Here is a 17,996-nt window from a genome sequence, read left to right on the forward strand (position 1 = left end):
CCTACCAGGAATAATAATGAATGCAGTGTCTGAGAAATGCCTCCAAGGACCTTGGGGGTTCTAAACTACTGAGGGGCACCTGGGTAGCTAAGTCAGTTTAGCCTCTCTTAATATTGGCTCAGGTCATGATCTCAGGACTGTGAGTTCGAGCCCTGCATGCATTGGGTCTGCATTGAGAGAGCCTGCTTAAGATTGTATCCCTCTCCCATGACACCTCCTCCGCGCACCTCGCCCTCAAACAAAAATTATAAGATACGGAGGGCTGTTACATATAGTTCCGCCCAGCTGCCACACATTCCTCAGATTGGTGGTAGTTACAAGGGGGCTGTTAGCCAGACATTTTGACTCAAATTAAAGTGCCTTTTGCAACATGCAAAACTGCTGTTGTTTGCACTTTACAACGGGTCTTGAAGCTTTGGCTCCTCGTGCTTACTGGGTTTGCAGTGTGTGAACTAGGGCTGCAGAGAGAAATTACTGCTGCTCTCATTACCGTGTGTGTGGATTTGGGCTCTAGCTGAAGTATTTGGTTCGTTGACTTCTGCACCAGAATCCATTTTCTTCTGTGCTGTTAAATTATTGCTACTTCTTTTTGTTTATACAGCTCCAAGAGACTCCAAAATATGTGTTATTAATTCAACATCCTTCCCTGATAAAAGATTATTCCATGAATACCAAGAATAGGCAGGCAATCTTCAAAAATCTTTGTGTTTATCCTTCATTTTAGCCAATCTCACCAATGTTAATACAAAACAAATCCCTAGACACTAATGGTAGTGCTCACAGGCAGACTTTCACAGAAGAGTTCAGAGAGGTTAGTAACTATTTACTTCAAAATACTATTTGCCTACCAATGTCGAGCCATCCGAGGGATCAATGGACTTTTACCTGGAAGCCTCTAGGGGACAATTTCAGTTATTCTGTTTGCCTCCCTATGGCATTTTTCCTTATTATCCATCAGGAATGAGTCATAGTCACATTTGACAATAAACTCAATTTCAACTTTTTTTTTTTTTGCTTCGGTGTTATTACGGTTAAATTTCAAGTATTGTGCATGAAGCAATTGTCAGTATCTGCCTGCCAATTAACTGATAAAACCCCTTGGAATTTCACTGTAACACATGAGAGAGATTGGAAGGAAAACCTTGTTTGGAAGGCAAGTTTCACACGGTTGCTCAGTGACAGTTGGGATTACCTTGTGCTCCAGCACAATTCCAACCGAGAAATCTTTGTCACGTTTAATTGACAGTTTAGTGTTATAATTATGTATTAGTCTATTTACTCCAGCCGAGCATTAAGGTAAGCAAATACTTTGCTTCTTCCCTCGTAAGAGTTAGGAAAGAACATGCTGGGTATTCCCTTATCTGCTGTCTGCCTGTCTTTTGGGAATGGCATCTCAAGTTTTACGTATGGGATCAGTGTCACAGCAGTGTGGATCACCACTTGGGACTCACCAAAGCAGGAAACTCCAGGTGCCTTCTCTGCTTAAGAAACAGAGCCCGATCTTGATCCTAAGGACATGGGTTTAGGATTACTTAATATGTTTAAAGGCTCCTCTCCTGGCCTTCCATCTTCTGTATAATCCTATCCAATTCTTATCTAAGGGTGCCACTCTTACTTAGAGGGAGATAGAGTGTCTGCCTGACTGGAAAGACATGCCTGAGAATTGTGAATTCTTCCTTGTTAAAGTTTGGTTCTTCCACCGCCCCCACCCCCCCAACATTTATACCGTTAGAGAAAAAAAGAGGGAAAGGGGAGGACACGTGAGTTTTCTCCCATTGTCTTCCTGTCATCTATTTTTAAAACTGCACCTTTTCTCCTGAGAAAAGGGAAAGTGCCTTCTTTGCATGGCTGAATGTGGCTACGCAGAGGTCAGCCTTGAGTAGGAAGTTACACTTTTTGTAAAGTAGGTGAAAGTCCCTGCAGGGCACCAGTTTTTAATATTGATCTTTTTCTCTATCAAGATAAAAAAAAAAAGTTTCTTTAGATTTGTGAGTGAATAGGATTGGGTTCCTATTCGTGGATTCCCATCTCAAAAGCCTTTCAGCTATCTGGACAGGGGTAGCTTCTCACTCTCTAGGTTGCTATATAGACATACTAAATGAGATAAGGACGCTTCAGAACTATGTAAAAAGTTAAAAATTATGTGCGATTATTAACATCACCCAAGGAAAGAAACACGTTAAGATATCTAGTGCCTGAAAACACCACCTATGGGCAAGTCCAAACTTTTAAAGGAGAAAATAAACGTGGAGATGGAGAGATTTGCAAAAGACACTCCAAAGGCTGGACTCTTTCCCTTCGCTGTCTGCGTCTCCACACACAAACACATTCACACCAGTCACGGATGTTCACCATAACCCCAGGATTTGCCCTGTTGAAGTTCATCAAAATGCAACTACTACTGAGAGGAGTATCGTGTAAACCACCATCTATCAATTCAAATTAGTTTACAATATCTAGAAGAACTGTGAGTAAATGAAGCAGAGGGACTCTAGACTGACCTAATTAAGTAGATATTTGGGAGAGAAGTGATGGGGGATTTGCAAACTAAGACGATATTGGGCAGTGATTCAAACACTACTGTGGGGGCACCTGGAGCCCCCGAGTGGTAAAGGGGAACAGAGGCAGGGTTGGGGGGAGCATCATGGGAAGTGGCATGGAGTGGGTAAGAGACACTGTCCTAAGCTTCCCTGTACTCCTAGGAAGCCCTGGAGTCGAGTGAGTAGCTCAGGATAAGAATCAACAGGTCAGTGGGAAAATGTGGGGCCATTTCCTTCATATCTATGAGGCTACCTCAGTGAGTTGGCTAAGATATAAATCTTGATTTCTGTAAAAATTCACTGTTAAAAGATTACTATATATCCTCTGGTGATCTGTTAGACCTGGGAGTTAATCAGTGGGAAACAATCACCTCCGAATGTCTTTCCTGCTGACTAAATAAATGTAAGATAAAATTAGTATAAATGGGTAACAAGAAATGATTTCCATATTTCACTGACAAGTAATGTTAGGAATCATTATCCTAATGGCTTATGAACTTCCTGTATTATCAAATGACATTCTGGAGTAATATTATGATCAGGAGAAGAATTTTTCATCCCTGCATGACATAAGCAAAGAGGTTCTGTAGTGTTTTAAGCACGTATATAGATATAGATACCTTAGAACAATTTCACCCTCTTCAGGAATCACTGTTTTGTTAGAACAAAGAGGTATTTAAACTTACCGATGTAATCTACATATTCGGAAGACCCTGAAAAGCCATAGTCATCGCAACAAATGTTTTTCTTCCCAGTTTCTTAAAAGTGAGAACTTTGCCTTTATGACTTAAAGAACAGTCACTGATACTCTGAATGATGACAGGGAAGGAGCCCAGAGAGAGGAAAAGTGAAACGGTCCATTCCTCCCACAGGATCACCTTCCTGTTAACAACTGGGCATAATTCCAGTGGTAAGGTTAATCAAATGGTTTAGGTTATGTCCAGCCAATTGTCTGAAGGAAGTTTGTGCCCCCAAGGCAGAAGGTGGAGCTGAGGAAATCGGGATTAAACGTGGCCCTCTGCCCTCCGTCATCAGGATGAAGGCTGTATGTGTCTCTGAGGGGGACCTGGAGCTTGTGCCTGGGGCTTCTGGCTCCTTGCAAGTCTAAGTGGAGAGAACTGGGCCAGAGCTCTCGGTGCCGGGAGAAAGCCCTGGAGGGCGGCGGATCAAAATGAGCATGCTGGGGAGAACCTGGCTAGATGAGGTGGGTGGTCTCTGCTGAGGGCAACAGCAGCCCAAATGACTTTCCAGGAGGACACGCTGGTCTCTTTGGCCTCATAGCGGGGTGCCAGAGTGTGTCCCCCCCTTAACTCCTGAGCCTGGGAAGGGGTGGTCTTGGCAGCGGAGGATGCTTGGGAGGAGTGAGGCTTCTCTTCAGCATCTGCAAACATGATAATGTGGAGGCCCACACCTCCCACAGTCTGGCACAGAACCACAATCTGAGGACTGTGGCATCTGGACCCAAGGTCCCAGTGAAATAAAATAGCTGGAGGAAATGAATGCACAAGGATGTGACCCCCAAGCTAATAAGAGAACATAAAAAGTTTTTGAGAAAGCACATAATGCATCTCTGAATCTTAACGAATAGGAACTTAAAAGTCCAGTAAAGAAAAAGTCATTAACATAAAGGAACAGAATTATTCACTTGACAACCTCAATATGTAAATATAGATTTAATAGTACCCAAATAGGATTTTTATACATCAAAGAAATATTTTCCAAAAAATGATCACATTGTGGTCTACAAAGGAAACTTTAGCCAATGTTCCATAACTGAGATTTATTTTTTCCTGGAATGTATTATCTGATTAAAAAAAAAGTTTAGAAATTGATCATTTTAAAATCACTCCATGCATAGTAAATCCTGAAAATTAGTAAACAGTCCTGCAATTTACAGTTAGAATACAGAAGACTCTACAAATGAGATTAAAAAAAAAATTACAAACGAGAAAAGGGCTTCACATAAGCAGGTTTAAACAGCCCTTTCTCTTGACCTTACCTGTGAAAGCAATACATCAGTGGGGTGGTACCCTTTGGAGGCCTGAAAGGTTCAAAAGGTAAACATGTCTTCCAAGGGAAGCAGCCTTTGGCCCAATTATCCCAGGAAACAAAAATAGAAGAGCATAAGGCATTTAAGTCTGCAGAACTCTCTATTTTTGATGGCAGAGACTTATGTTTGTTTCGTTATTTTTTTGTATGTTCTTGTTTTGAATTAGTATCATCTTTTGTGTATACACACACACACACACACACACACACACACACACACACACACACACACACACACACACACTCTGCCATGCCTTAATGGTACTTTGGGGAGACAAGATATTTGAAGCCAGACTACAAAGCATTGAAAGGGGAGAGAACGGCTCTATTTGAGATCTACTTGGGTATGAAGAGGAGAGAAACCTTCTTGCTGAAAAGGCAAGGAACGTGATGCCACAGCCATACTTTCCCCCAGAGGTTTATTCCCCTGGCCCCAAATCTTGGAGGTTTCATAACCTACCTGGAAGTCTGTGCATGTTTAAAGCCAAACAAGAACCTTCACAGAAAGTTCTTTTGCTCAGTTCTTCGCAACTTCCCTGAGTTTGAGGTGGCCACTGGCTCTTCTCATAATTTCACTAGTTCCAAACATCATTTCAAACATGGTTTCTATGGAGCCTTACTTGCTTTGAAAAATGTACCAAAGCGGGGCGCCTGGGTGGCTCGGTCGGTTAAGCATCCGACTTTGGCTCAGGTCATGATCTCACGGTCCGTGAGTTCAAGCCCCGCGTCGGGCTCTGTGTCTCACGGTCCGTGAGTTCAAGCCCCGCGTCGGGCTCTGTGCTGACAGCTCAGAGCCTGGAGCCTGTTTCAGATTCTGTGTCTCCCTCTCTCTCTGCCCCTCCCCTGTTCATGCTCTGTCTCTGTCTCAAAAATAAATAAACGTTAAAAAAAATTAAAAGAAAAAAAGAAAAATGTACCAAAGCATATGGCCATCGTGGAGATTATTCTCCATGGTCTCTGCTCAGTCTCCAAATGCAGTCACTTGCCTCCTACCACAGATTTCCTAGGAAAGCACTATCCTCCCTATATGTAGCCCCTGAGCGGCCAAGATTGCCAGCTGTCAGAAACCAGAGCAGCTGGACACGAGGAGGAGCTTCCCTCTACAATGTTAACAAGTCTGGATTAATAGACAAAACTCTTTCAAAAGTGAATTTTTTCCTTGTTCTTACGGAGCTCCGTGTTAAGGAATAAGATACATTCCCCTGAGAAATGAAGGGTACTGAGAAAGCTCACTAGCATTAGATAGACTGTTGCCAACTGTTCACACCACAGCAACCTGGAGAATTAGAGCCTTAAATGCACTGCCATTAAGATCACAGGTCAGTTTGCATACAGCAGAAAAGAAAAATACTTCACCGATACATTTTTAGTGTCTTATTTGGTCAGATCTTATTTTGCACCATTGTGACGGAGCTGCATGCTGTCCCAGGCAGCGTTTGTGGTTGGCTCTGAGAGAGCCAAAACTGCAAGAAAAATGAGCGACTTTCCACATGAAAAACATTGACGATTGTCTGCATTAGTTAAGGCTGTATCAGCTCAACTGCTGTAACAAACTCCAAAATGCATAAAGGTTCAAACACCACAGAAACTTAGTTCTTGTTTACGCAAAGTCCAAACTACGTGTTCCTTATCAGCAGGCACCTCACTTCCAAGGGATAATCTCCAGGGACTGGTCACCTTCCAAATTGAGGGTTCCAAGGCTGGAGAATGTCCCCTTTTCCAGCCAAGCAGAAAAAGGCAAAAGCACAGAGCATCTCGAGGGAGGTAGCTGTGGGCTTGGTGGAAGAAGGCACACATTACTCATGCTTCTATTTCACTTACTAGAAGTCTGTAACGGGGCACCTGGGTGGCTCAACCAGTTAAGTGTCCAACTTGAGCTCAGGTCATGATCCCACGTGAGTTCAAGCCTCACATCAGGCTCTCTGCAGAGCCAGCTTCGGATCCTCGGTCTCCCCTTCTCTCTGCCCCTCTCCTGTTAACATGCACTCTTTCTCAAAAATAAATAGGGGCACCCGAATTGCTCTGTCGGTTAAGCATTCAACTTTGGCTCAAGTCATGATCTCACAGTTCATGAGTTTGAGTCCTCCATTGGGCTCTGTGCTGGTAATTGCAGAGCCTGCTTGGAATTCACGCTCTCTCCCTCTCTCTGCCCCTTCCCTCTCTCTCAAATTTTAGAATCTTCAAAAAAAAATTTAAAAAAAAGTTCATAGCAGGGCTACATGTGGGAGGCAGAGAAACAAAACTAAGGTAGGAACTTGGGAAAAAAAAAAAACATGGGTTTGGTAAATATCCAGCAGACTTTCCCACTCTGGTCTTCTAAATTCATTTTGGCTACCGTTTTCGTTAGAACTAAAGCTATGTTAAGTATCAGTGTCACCCCCCACTCACTTGAAATATATCCTGCAGGTGGTACCACCACACTGAAATTACCACTAAAGTTGTGCTCTGATAGGGAGGATAAATCACCTGTTCTGAATGTTGTCATGTATCTTTCCTAATCAGGCATCCTTCTCATACAGCTTTGTCTCTTCTCTTTCTGCCCAAAGATGTGATTTTATTCTATGCTGCACTGTCCCTCTCCCAGAGGACGTCACGATAAAGTCTATTCACCTAAGCAAGCCAGGACACAGGATAAGCTCATGCAATTTCTCCTGTAGCTAAGGGCTTTATCTCACCAAATGTTCCATGTCCTCCACTTGCCAAACCAAAACTGCTGCTGCCCTCTCATGAACCCAGGAGAAGGTGACCGGTCAGACAGCTACCCCTTTCTCCTCATGCAATCCAGATGCTGACACCAAACCCTATCTGAGCAGAAGCACAAACGGGAAGACGCAGGAAGTGTCAGTCTGGCTGCCACTAGGCACCACTTGATGTTTGTGGGGACTGACACGGAGACGCGCTCGTGAGAAATCCCCCTGTGGCAGCGCAACAGAAGTTTCACATCCACCCTACAATCACTTGCTGAGCTATTTGCTCTGCCACAAAGGTTTCCATCAGCAGAAAGGACAGCTGCAGTGTATGAAAATGCCACTTTAGGCTGTGTTTGCTAAGACCCACAGAAAGGGAGGCTCACGAGTCTTCAGGGCAGTTCCTGTAAGGATCTTCATGAGGCACCTTGTCTGAAAGAGGAAAGCAAATCCAGAAAGCAGAAGCTTGGATGCCCAAGTGACAGACACGCATCAGAGATGTTTAGACAGTTTGGGTGCAGAAATGACGTTTCCAGGGCACAGTCTGATGTGCATCCAGTCATTATAGGGGTAACTTACAGCAGTGTGTGTGGCATTGGCAATCTCTGTCGCTGTCTGCCACGTGAAGCCCCTCCTCCCCCCCGACCCCCCAGCCTGTCCCCTGGCTGGGCAAGTCACAGGAAGTCAGCCACTGAACCCTGCTCCTCAGGAAGGGTGCTCAACTTCACAAGCAAGCTCACTCTGCTGTCTCCTTCCATTCGTTACCTGTGCTCATTCTGCATTCTAAGCCTCTCCTTGGACTCCACCTCGCCTTGACCTGTCAGTCCAGCCCACCCCTTCATTTCCTCACATTTCCCAATCCATCACACTGGACCCATTTTCTTATGCAAACCCCGAACAACTATCCTACAGCTTGAATAGAATATCATGACCAACTTTTGTTAGTCTGTATTTCATAAAGATTTCCTTATGTCTTCTCTTTCACCTCAAGACATACCTGTCTTCTGCCTTCTTTACTTTTCCCGAAGACTTAACCTGTACTCTCAAGTAGGACGCAGCTAAGTAACCTGACCAAAAAATTACAAAAATGCGTTCGGTTGGGTCATATGTAAAAGTGCCATATTCCCTAAGGAACAAGTCTGCATAAAATAGAGATGTTTTGAATATAGTGCTTTAACAAAGCAAGTGGGTCTAGGAGTGGGGACACCTGGCATCTGGTAGGTATGGCAGGGACATGTTGGGGAAAGAAAGATAAAATTTCTATGGTCCTTTACGTAACACAATAAAGTGACTCTCCTCTGCTTATGTCTAGAGCCATCGTGGTCTCGATGTATGTATTTATAGTTTCAAATAAACTGACAATATATAACCATATTCATTCAATGTACAAAGTATAAAAGTCTAGGGAGACACTAATTGACCCTCTGCATGACTGAGAAATGCATGTGTATTCCTATGTATCATGTTCTCAATTCATTTGGCTTAGTCCGTGGGTATCAGATTGAAATAGATGAATATAAGTGATGAAAAATCTGAATGTAGAGATGAGATGAGCAAAAACTGCATAAATAAGCAATTAAAAAGAGATGATTCCTCTACAGGGATTGATAGAAGAGTCAGTAGAAAAATTCAAGGCAAGAACGGGCAGTACAGTCTCCCCCTACCCACCCCGAACAGTCCTAAGTATACAAAGGCTGGGTAAAATGCTAACAATAGTGAGACCCATTTATTACAGGGAGGAAGGCCAATTTGCAGTAAACTCCAATAATCAAAATGCCTTCACGCTGGCATACGATGAAAATTGATATGCATAATAATGATTGTAAGTCACTGAAAGATCCTGAATGCCTCTGAATCACTAAAAATTTGATTGTGTTCAGTGTAATTTTAGGGATAAATGCATTTATTTCTGAATAAAGAGACTTAAAGAATGTTTCCTTTTGCAAGGAACTATTTCACTCAAAGCCATAAAATTTTGGAGCTGCAACATTGTCCTGTTGCAGTACCAAAGCTGAGTTGTTAATTCAGAACACACCCAACCAGAGAGCAGAGGGTTGTCAAGAAGTTTGGGGAGGACACTTGCAGAGGCAGGGGTGAAGGGGAAAAAAGCCCAGGGAAGCAGGCCTAGCCTGGGATTCAGAACAACACGATTTGCCAAATTCCAAAGAGGGAAAATCCATAGAGCTAAACCCACGTAATAAGCATTGACAAACATCCACGGATAAACCACCACAGTATGGGAACTAGAAACAAGCTGCTGAGTAGTCAGATGTAATATCCTGACCCTTATAATCTACACGGGGTCTTGGCGGTTGTCAAAACCAGCAATATCCTCTCTGCTGTCTCCCGCATGGCAATTTACCAATGCAGAAAACCAGAGCTTAAAGTAAAATGAATGGTCCAAGGCCCCCAGCAGTCAGAAGTAGCAGAGCAATGACTTACATTTGAGTTTTATAGGTTCTGCGCAATATTCTCTCTTCTATGAAAAGCAATCTCCAGGCAGACATGCCTGAGGGCTCAAACTGGTGATCCACTCAGTTCTTTTCTTCTCTGGACAAGCAAGTAACCTGATGGCCAGAGAAGGAAACTCAAGTCAATCTCAATCTCTGCTTTTTAAAAAAAAAAAAAATTCACTCTATAACACACAATGTCTCAGACTAGATAGTTTATTATCCTTGGGTTAATCTCCCTTCTGGGAGAAAAAAGGGGGGGCAGGGGGAGAAGTGTTCCTCATGGGACTGTAAATAACATCAACCCACTCACTGCACCCCCCCCTCTTCACTCAGGCAGACCTAGACTGTTAGCCCTAAATTAATTTGGGGGGGTGGGGGAAGGCATGGCTGGGTCTGTCATCATGAATTCATTCTTAAAACTGTTATTTAGGGTCTATTATGTACCTGGTAATGGAGAACAAGATAAATAAGACATCTTCTTGACCTCAAGGAACTTAAAAATTTACATATTATTCCCCATTCAGATGTATCCAAGTAATGGAATTGTTCTACATCACTTTTGTAAATAGTCAACTTTTAAATCAACCATATAACAGAAAAGTGATTTGCAGTACTGCAGGGCATGGTGATGATGATACAGTCTTTCTGGCTTTAAATGTTTTCTTCCATTTTTAGGTAAGCCATGATTTTTGTCAATGCAAAATAGTTGTTTTCTTTGATATACTTGCATTAACTCAAAGTTTTACTAAATATATTATGCTTATATTTAGTCATACCTTATGTCCTATATTATATAACGTAGATAGTGGGTTAAAGCACAGTGTTTTAGAACTCTTAGCTTTTTGTTAATTATGAGAAAACAATCCTATGGTTTAAAATGGTTAGTGCAAATCTCACTGAGCTGGACTCTCCTTGAGACAAGGTCACAGTCTTCTCCCAGACAACAGAGTCTGGCTGCTCAGCTATCTATCTCTTCCTTAAGCTAACCACCACCACCTGGGGTTTCTTGTGTTCTATGTATTTATTCTCCAGTTCATAATTTGAAGTATGGAGACTGAAAACAACTGGCTCTTCATTTGCATTTTTTCCCCCTCGTAAGTGACAACCAAGAATTCACCAGGCCCTTTTTTCTCCATTCAACAAAGTGAAAGGAGTATGCTTGAGTTTTCTGAATCAAAGAGTCATTGGATAGATTTTTTAATCATTTAACGTTTGGAATAAATACATTCACAAGTATGAATCAAGTGCAAAACGGCCTGAAGAGTCCTTCTCTGATTCTACTGCTTGCTTGCCCAAGGGGTAACCACCAATCATAGGATTGTTTCACATGATGTGAGAAGATACAGTATGTTCATATTTCTCCCTCTTCACACCAATTTTATCACGTATGTCACCCTGTTCCACAACTTGTTTTTGTTAACACTTTTGCTTTAATATATTTTGGAAAACTTCTGTATTAGTGTACAACGTATTCTTTTTTTAAGTACATATTGATGAGTTGTTTTTCAAATATGGTTTTCTCAAATATAAGTGTTCTGTGTAGGGAAACTGAAATAACATCCCATACCTGCTCTCAACTAAATACACCCCTGACCTCCAGCTCCATAAACTATAGTGCATTTGTTTTTAAACACACACTATGCAATGCTCAAGGGTCAGGAAACATAACTACATATATGCTTGAAATTGGTGCACTGATGTTTTTGTAGCTAATTTAGGTATGTAAGATATCAATGACTGATTCTTCACTAATCCACTAATGGTGAGGAGATCCAACTCGATCACGGAGACAGCTAGAATAATCGGATAGTCTTGCCATTCAACTCATTGCCTCAAAGTGTGGACAGAATCAGTAATATAATTGCCTTATAAAGCCCTCAACTCATACACACCTTGAGTTGACACTTGTTGATAGCTATATAGCGTACCAGATGTACTGACCTCTTTAAAAGGATTATCTCATTTAAAACCTCAAATATTATAAAATTATTCTGCTTTTACAGCCAAGAAACATGAGGCAAAAAAGCATGTGTAATGGATCACAGTACACAAAATTAATACAATCGGTATTTCAAACAACCCCAATGCTTAGCACTCATGTTCTACTGTCATAGTCTCCTCCTTCACTATACTAACCAACTTCCTCTAACTCTCAGCCTGGAGTCGTACCTCATACAGTTTCTGAGCCAAGTGGGCCAGGGCTCACCTTCTGCTCCAATGTGTACTGGTTAAGTCATTTTGGAAAAGGCTCTGAACCTCACCCTGAGCAACTGAGATAATGAAATTTAGAACTGTTGAGTCAGACATTTTTCCATTTTGTGTGATGTTCCCCCTTGGTGTCGTACAATGTTTTATAAGGATCAAATGAGAGAATACACATAAAACTAGTTAAGTCTTTGGCACAAATAAACACCAAATAATGAGGAATTTAATATGAATTTAACAAATATATATTATATATATAATACAAATATATAAATAGATGAAAGACTGTTCCTGAATTCCTTATTGTGATGACAACCTTTGGGACATTGGAGACACTCAAACATCAGAGGCTAGTATGGTCTCCTAAAAGCTAGTTTTGCTCACAAGACATCAAGTGTAAATGCAAATCTATTGACTCACAGTAAAAATGATACCCTCTGGGGGGAACACACACACACACACACACACACAGCAGCTAAAATAACTACCCCAACTTTAAACCAATTTTATTGTTGGGGGAACAGCAGAAGCTAGAGTTTTTTCAGATACTAGAAATTCAATCCCACTCCTGATCTCTTACCTAGGGACAGGTAACAGTTCCTAGCAGAAAAAATCCTTTTAACACAGGGCTTGAGGCTTTCAAAAAGATTTCAGTCATTTTTTTAACAGCTTTATTGAGATATAATTCATATACCATACAATCCATCCACTTAAAGTGTACGATTTGATGATTTTTAGGGTACTCACAGAGTATCGTAACCATCTCCAGATCAATTTTAAAACGTTTTCATCACCCCTAAAAGAACCTCTAAACAAATTAGCCATCACTCGCCAATTTCCCCTTCTTCCCCCAGCCTCTAGTAATCAGTTCTTTTCTGTCCCTCTAGATTTGTCTATTTCAGACATTTCATATAAATGGAATTACATATGATCCTTTATGAACTGCTTTCATTCAGCATGTTAAGGTTCATTCGTGTTGTAGTATGTGTCAATACTTCTTTTATCACCAAATAATACTCCCCCCATATACCTATATCACTGTTTATCCATTCACATTTGACGGACATTTAGGCTGCTTCCCCTTTTGACACTGTGAAAAATGCTATGAACATTCATGTACAAGTTTTTGTGTGGATAGGTTTTCCTTTCTCTTGATTATATACCTAGGAGTAGAATTGCCAGATCATAGGGTAATTATGATTAACCTTGAGAACCTCCCAGACTATTTTCCAAACTGGCTGCCTCATCTTACATTCCTATAAAAGTTGAGCCATCTTTAAAGCCTAATTATCTCATGTTTGCTCTTTAAAAAAAAAAGTGGCTTTGCTTCAATCTATCATTTCATATCTGTTTGGCCAAGATGTTGGGTTAAGCAGTAAGGCTACTAAAAGAAAATATTATCACACATTAAATCACTAAAACACTTTAACATCTCCTGTCACTTCTTCTGTTGACAATCCAGTCACACTTGTTGTCCAATCCCTCGGTTCTAATCCATTTTTTCCCTCTCTGAACCTTATCCAACAGAGTTCTTGGCGTGAAAAAACAATTCACGGAATCTGTGCATTAGTTACCCCCGTGCGAGTGGTTTTAGCCTTTGTACCAGCCTAACTGCTTCCCTGCTGCTTTTACAAATGTAACCTCTAGATTCACAGTTATAGTTTGACAAGAAAATGAATAGACGGTGCCAAACAACAAAATGGAACAAAAAAAATAAAATTTTTGTGAAATCATGTTTGACTGGGTTATTTATCATCCGAGAAAATAAAAAGTAAACCAAAGCAAAACTTAATCATAAGTACATCTGTACATGTTCTCCGTGTTTGTAATTTGGAAAACCCATAAACTCTTATCTCCTAGTAGTTAGGAAGAGATGTTTTCTACCAACATGGCAAGTAAAGCAATACTACTTACTTTTAACATGGATTATAATGTAAATACATAATTATTTCCTTCTTACATTCATATTGGAAAGCCACATACTTGTTCTAATATTTTAGTTCTAGCATCACTCCTTTGGTGTTGTCTTCAGAAGCCACCCAGTGCATTTAAAGCAATTCCACACGTATATATTGGGTGCCAAACTTCTTAAAGACACTGTGCAAAGCATTCTTTTGAAAGAATTTTTAGAAGCTATTATTCTTTTAAATGTGCTCATTGGAGGCAAATATTTCTCCATGGATGGTGGATTTTATTTGGGGAAATGGTCAAAAGTTATTCAAAGTCAATTCTGATGGATGAGATGGGAAAGATCCATCAAATACAATGACATTCTTAACAGTCAAAATTATGTGTGACTATAAATTTATGAGGCTGATTTTCTGGTGTGGTTCATTAACCAGATCTGAAGGAAATTGCACAAGAGGAGTTCTAGTAATGTCCAGGGTAGTGGTGGCAATGGCGAGGCGTGTGGTGACAAAGCAACTGTTTTGATGGATAGCACTCTAGATGTATTAGTCCTGGCATGTTTTTAAAACACACTCCTTGCTTACGGTCACACATTATATAGCGCCAAAATATACTGGGTCCAGGAAAAATTTAGCCACATCCATAGCTGGGATAATTTTCTAGCGTCTATGCTTCCATACCTGACAAAGCCAGAAAACTGATAGCACGTGTGACTTGTTCTTTGCCACAGCTTGACTGCTGCCCATAACTGACCCAGAGAAAAACATTCCAACTGACAGGTAGGTGCCTTTTCAGTGCTCACTTCACAGAAACTCCTCCAGATGGTGCTACTTTTAGAAGTGGTCACAGAAAGAGACCTTGACCCTTGTTTCAAGATTGGGAGGAGTTTAATAGACCTTTAAAGGAATAAATCACAGTGGAGTGCTACATATTGACTACTTACTGAATTCTGGGTCTTACCCAACTTCTTCAGACTATACTTGCCCTGAAAACTTTGCTTTTATAACCTAGTCCAAGACTGTAGGTACAATGCATTAGTTCCTTAGGGCTGCAAGCAACAAATTACCACCAAGTAGGTGGCTAAAAACAATAGGAGCTCACGGTTTTACTAGTCCGGAGCTGTGAAATCAAGGTGGTGGCAGGGTTTTTTCCCTCTGGAGGCAGAAGAGCCTGTTTCATGCCTCCTCCCCAGTTTCTTGTGGTTGCTGGAAATCCTTGGCCCAGTTTGGCTTATCGATGCCTCATTCCAATCTCTGCCACCATCTGCACATGGCTTTCTTTCCCCAGCATTTGTGTTCAAATTTCCCTCTTATAAAAACACCTGCCATTGGTTTAAGGCCAGAATACTAGGATTAGCTAAAATAAAAACTGATTCTTACCTGCTACTCCATGAAGGTAGAGAATCTATTAATTTCTTTGTCTACTTCAACTTCTAGCACAGGGACTTACACACAATAGGCATTTAATAATTATTAAGTAATGGATGACAACCAGCAGTAAGATCTAAAAAGGTTTTAAGCTCCATCATGGGAAAACGTGTTATTACAAGTTATCTTTTCATCTCTGAGCATTGAGGATAAATGTGATAAAGAAAGGGTCACAATTGCTCACAGAATTGACATCCACTCCAGAGAATGAGGAACTACACCTGGGATACTTCACTTATTTCCCAGACTCAGATGCTATTAAAGGTCTTTAGATGCTTTGTTTCATCCTTCTGTGATAGCTGTGCTGGGGTGATGACATTTCATCTTGAATGTCTAGAGGCTTGTTAGCAGAGACCCTGTCACCGCCAGGGATCACAGCATTTTTGTGCTCAGTCCTTAGGGCACTGATCTTGGCTGTACAGCTGGACTCAGCAGTAGACGCCACATGGTCTAACATGACAAGCAGCTGGATCTCTAGCCAACAGGCAGAGAGTTATTTCCTGAAATGAATGGCAGTTTGCAAAGCAGAGCAGGGGGTGGCTCCCCACCACCCCCCCATCCTCGTTTTCACTAAAATCAGCTCAACTTCAGCAATCACGGAGATCCAAAGGGAATAAAAGAGGAAAAGGTAGCTTATTTTTACAGCACAGATTGCAGCATAGAGCTACCGTGTCTGTTTAGAGCAGATGAAAATGAGCAGCCCAATCTACTTATTTCTGCAAAATTGACCTGAGGTAGGACTGAGTATAAAGCAGAGGGACAGAGATAGATAGGAAAGGTAAAACACCCATGTATACAAGTAAACTTTCTGCAAAGTACTTCCTATGCACACTCTCCATAAGCAAAAATATCAATATAGCACAACTTGTTTAACCATCAGTCTTTGTTATGGGATAAGACTTCTGTCCCCAAAAGCAGTAAATCAGGAAGTGAGACATAGAATGACTATGGGCTTTAGACCAGTATTTGTTCTGAGAGCTGAAACCATCAAAGAAGTAGCAACTTCATTTCAAGCTGAAGTAAAAGTATACATGCATCTCAATTTGAAGAGTGCTCTTGAAAGTTATAGGGATATCTCCTTTATTTCCAAAGAAAGTAAAATATCTGCTAATTAGGATTTTTTTTTTTTTTTTTTTTTTTTTGGGGTCAGTCAATGGCTTGTGGCACTTTAAGCCACCAGTGGTGGAGATGGCAGGGGTCTGATGTATAGCAGGTTTTAACTTTATGTCTGAATCTTTTGAAACATCGTTTTTCAAAAAGCATTTTAATTTTCATTTTCCTCACTATTATTGAGAGCTGAATTAGCAAACATATTGAGAGGATTATTTAAGTACAATATTTTACATTGTAGAGTTCATTCGTACCATGCATTCAAATTTGATGAACTGGGTCAGAAAGACAAGCAAATGGCACTTGAAATATTTGCCTTATAGTTATAGACACAGAAATTACTTGTAGTCCCAAATCTTTTGAGGTCTCTGATATTTGAAATGTCAAACAATACATGAAAGCAAAATAATTGTAATTCAAACCAAGATGGACAACCTCAGTGGACAACAATATTGGATTCGGGTTAAGTCTGTTTAAATTATTCAAAGGTGGAGAGAAGAAGCAAATAGAGATCTACCTGTAATAAAAAATCTGACCTGGTATCACAGGACTAGGTCTGGCCAGAGACCTCACACTTTCATTGGCTGAAGAAGAGGGTCTCAAGTAATAGTTACATATGGGCTTTTACACACTCTAAAACATGGAGTCTATTTTTAAGGTATATTTAGAAAACAGAAGAGCTCTCATTGGTAGCCAATTCATTGAAACAGTTCCAAGTGGAGCTATGCAGACAAGAACCACACATTTTAGAAAATGCAAAAAATATGTGTGTTATGTAATAATTAAAAAAACCCCTTCAAACCTGGTCATTAACACAAAATTCTGGATCACTAAAAATACAACAAAACTGTTTAAAAGAAGATAAACATTGGGAGGTCTGATCAAAAAATGGTAACATATCAATTATGGTAAGTAATATAGATAGGAATCTAACTGCAAAAGTAAAAATGACAAACCACTAAAGTATGTAAAATATGTATATATTTGAAATCCTAGAAAAAAGTCATTGCCTTCCGATGTACACTACCAAAATTGACCCAAGAAAAGTTCATAAACCTAGAAATAATCTTTTAAAAATGATAGTCAAAGGCAGACAAGATGTACTTCTTTTAATTTATTGTTAGGGGGCGCGTGGGTGGCTCAGTCGGTTGAGCAGCTGACTTCAGCTCAGGTCATGATCTCACATCTGTGAGTTTAAGCCCGGCGTAGAGCTCTGTGCTGACAGCTCAGAGCCTGGAGCCTGTTTAGATTCTGTGTCTCCCTCTCTCTGACCCTCCCCCGTTCATGCTGTCTCAAAAATAAATAAACGTTAAAAAAAATATTTTTTAATTTATTGTTAGATATTCTTAATTTTCTTAAAAAGATTCTATTTTTAAGTAATCCCTACACCTATTATGGGGATCTAACCCTCAGATCAAGAGTTATATGCTCTAAGTTAGCCAGGTGCCTCAGACAAGATGTACTCTTAAGAAAGAAGGAGTCCAAATGATTCCGTGGGTAAGCTCTTCAAAAGCAACGATAATAATCATAATAAAGATAGTTCTAATGCAGAAGATCAGAAAAAGAAAAAAAACTCCTCATTTTCAAACAGTATTATCTTGATCCTAAAACAAGCAA

The 17,996-nt window shown here is 40.6% G+C and overlaps 1 long non-coding RNA gene across 17 annotated transcripts in view; it reads right to left on the reverse strand.

Annotated features, from left to right (window-relative positions):
* The window catches only part of LOC111557315, a 211,242-nt gene that overhangs the window by 70,891 nt on the left and 122,355 nt on the right, over positions 1 to 17,996 (reverse strand). For 14 of the 17 annotated variants that reach the window (XR_006588183.1, XR_006588178.1, XR_006588176.1 and 11 more), the window contains exon 2: positions 9,719 to 9,843. This is a non-coding gene — a long non-coding RNA (uncharacterized LOC111557315). Of the gene's footprint in view, positions 1 to 490; positions 647 to 1,451; positions 1,509 to 9,718; positions 9,844 to 17,996 lie in introns of all 17 variants that reach the window. The other 3 variants (XR_006588170.1, XR_006588174.1, XR_006588172.1) reach the window with 3 other exon arrangements.

The sequence above is a fragment of the Felis catus genome, chromosome D3, assembly GCF_018350175.1.
Source record: "Felis catus isolate Fca126 chromosome D3, F.catus_Fca126_mat1.0, whole genome shotgun sequence".
In the NCBI taxonomy this organism is placed as follows: Eukaryota; Metazoa; Chordata; class Mammalia; order Carnivora; family Felidae; genus Felis; species Felis catus.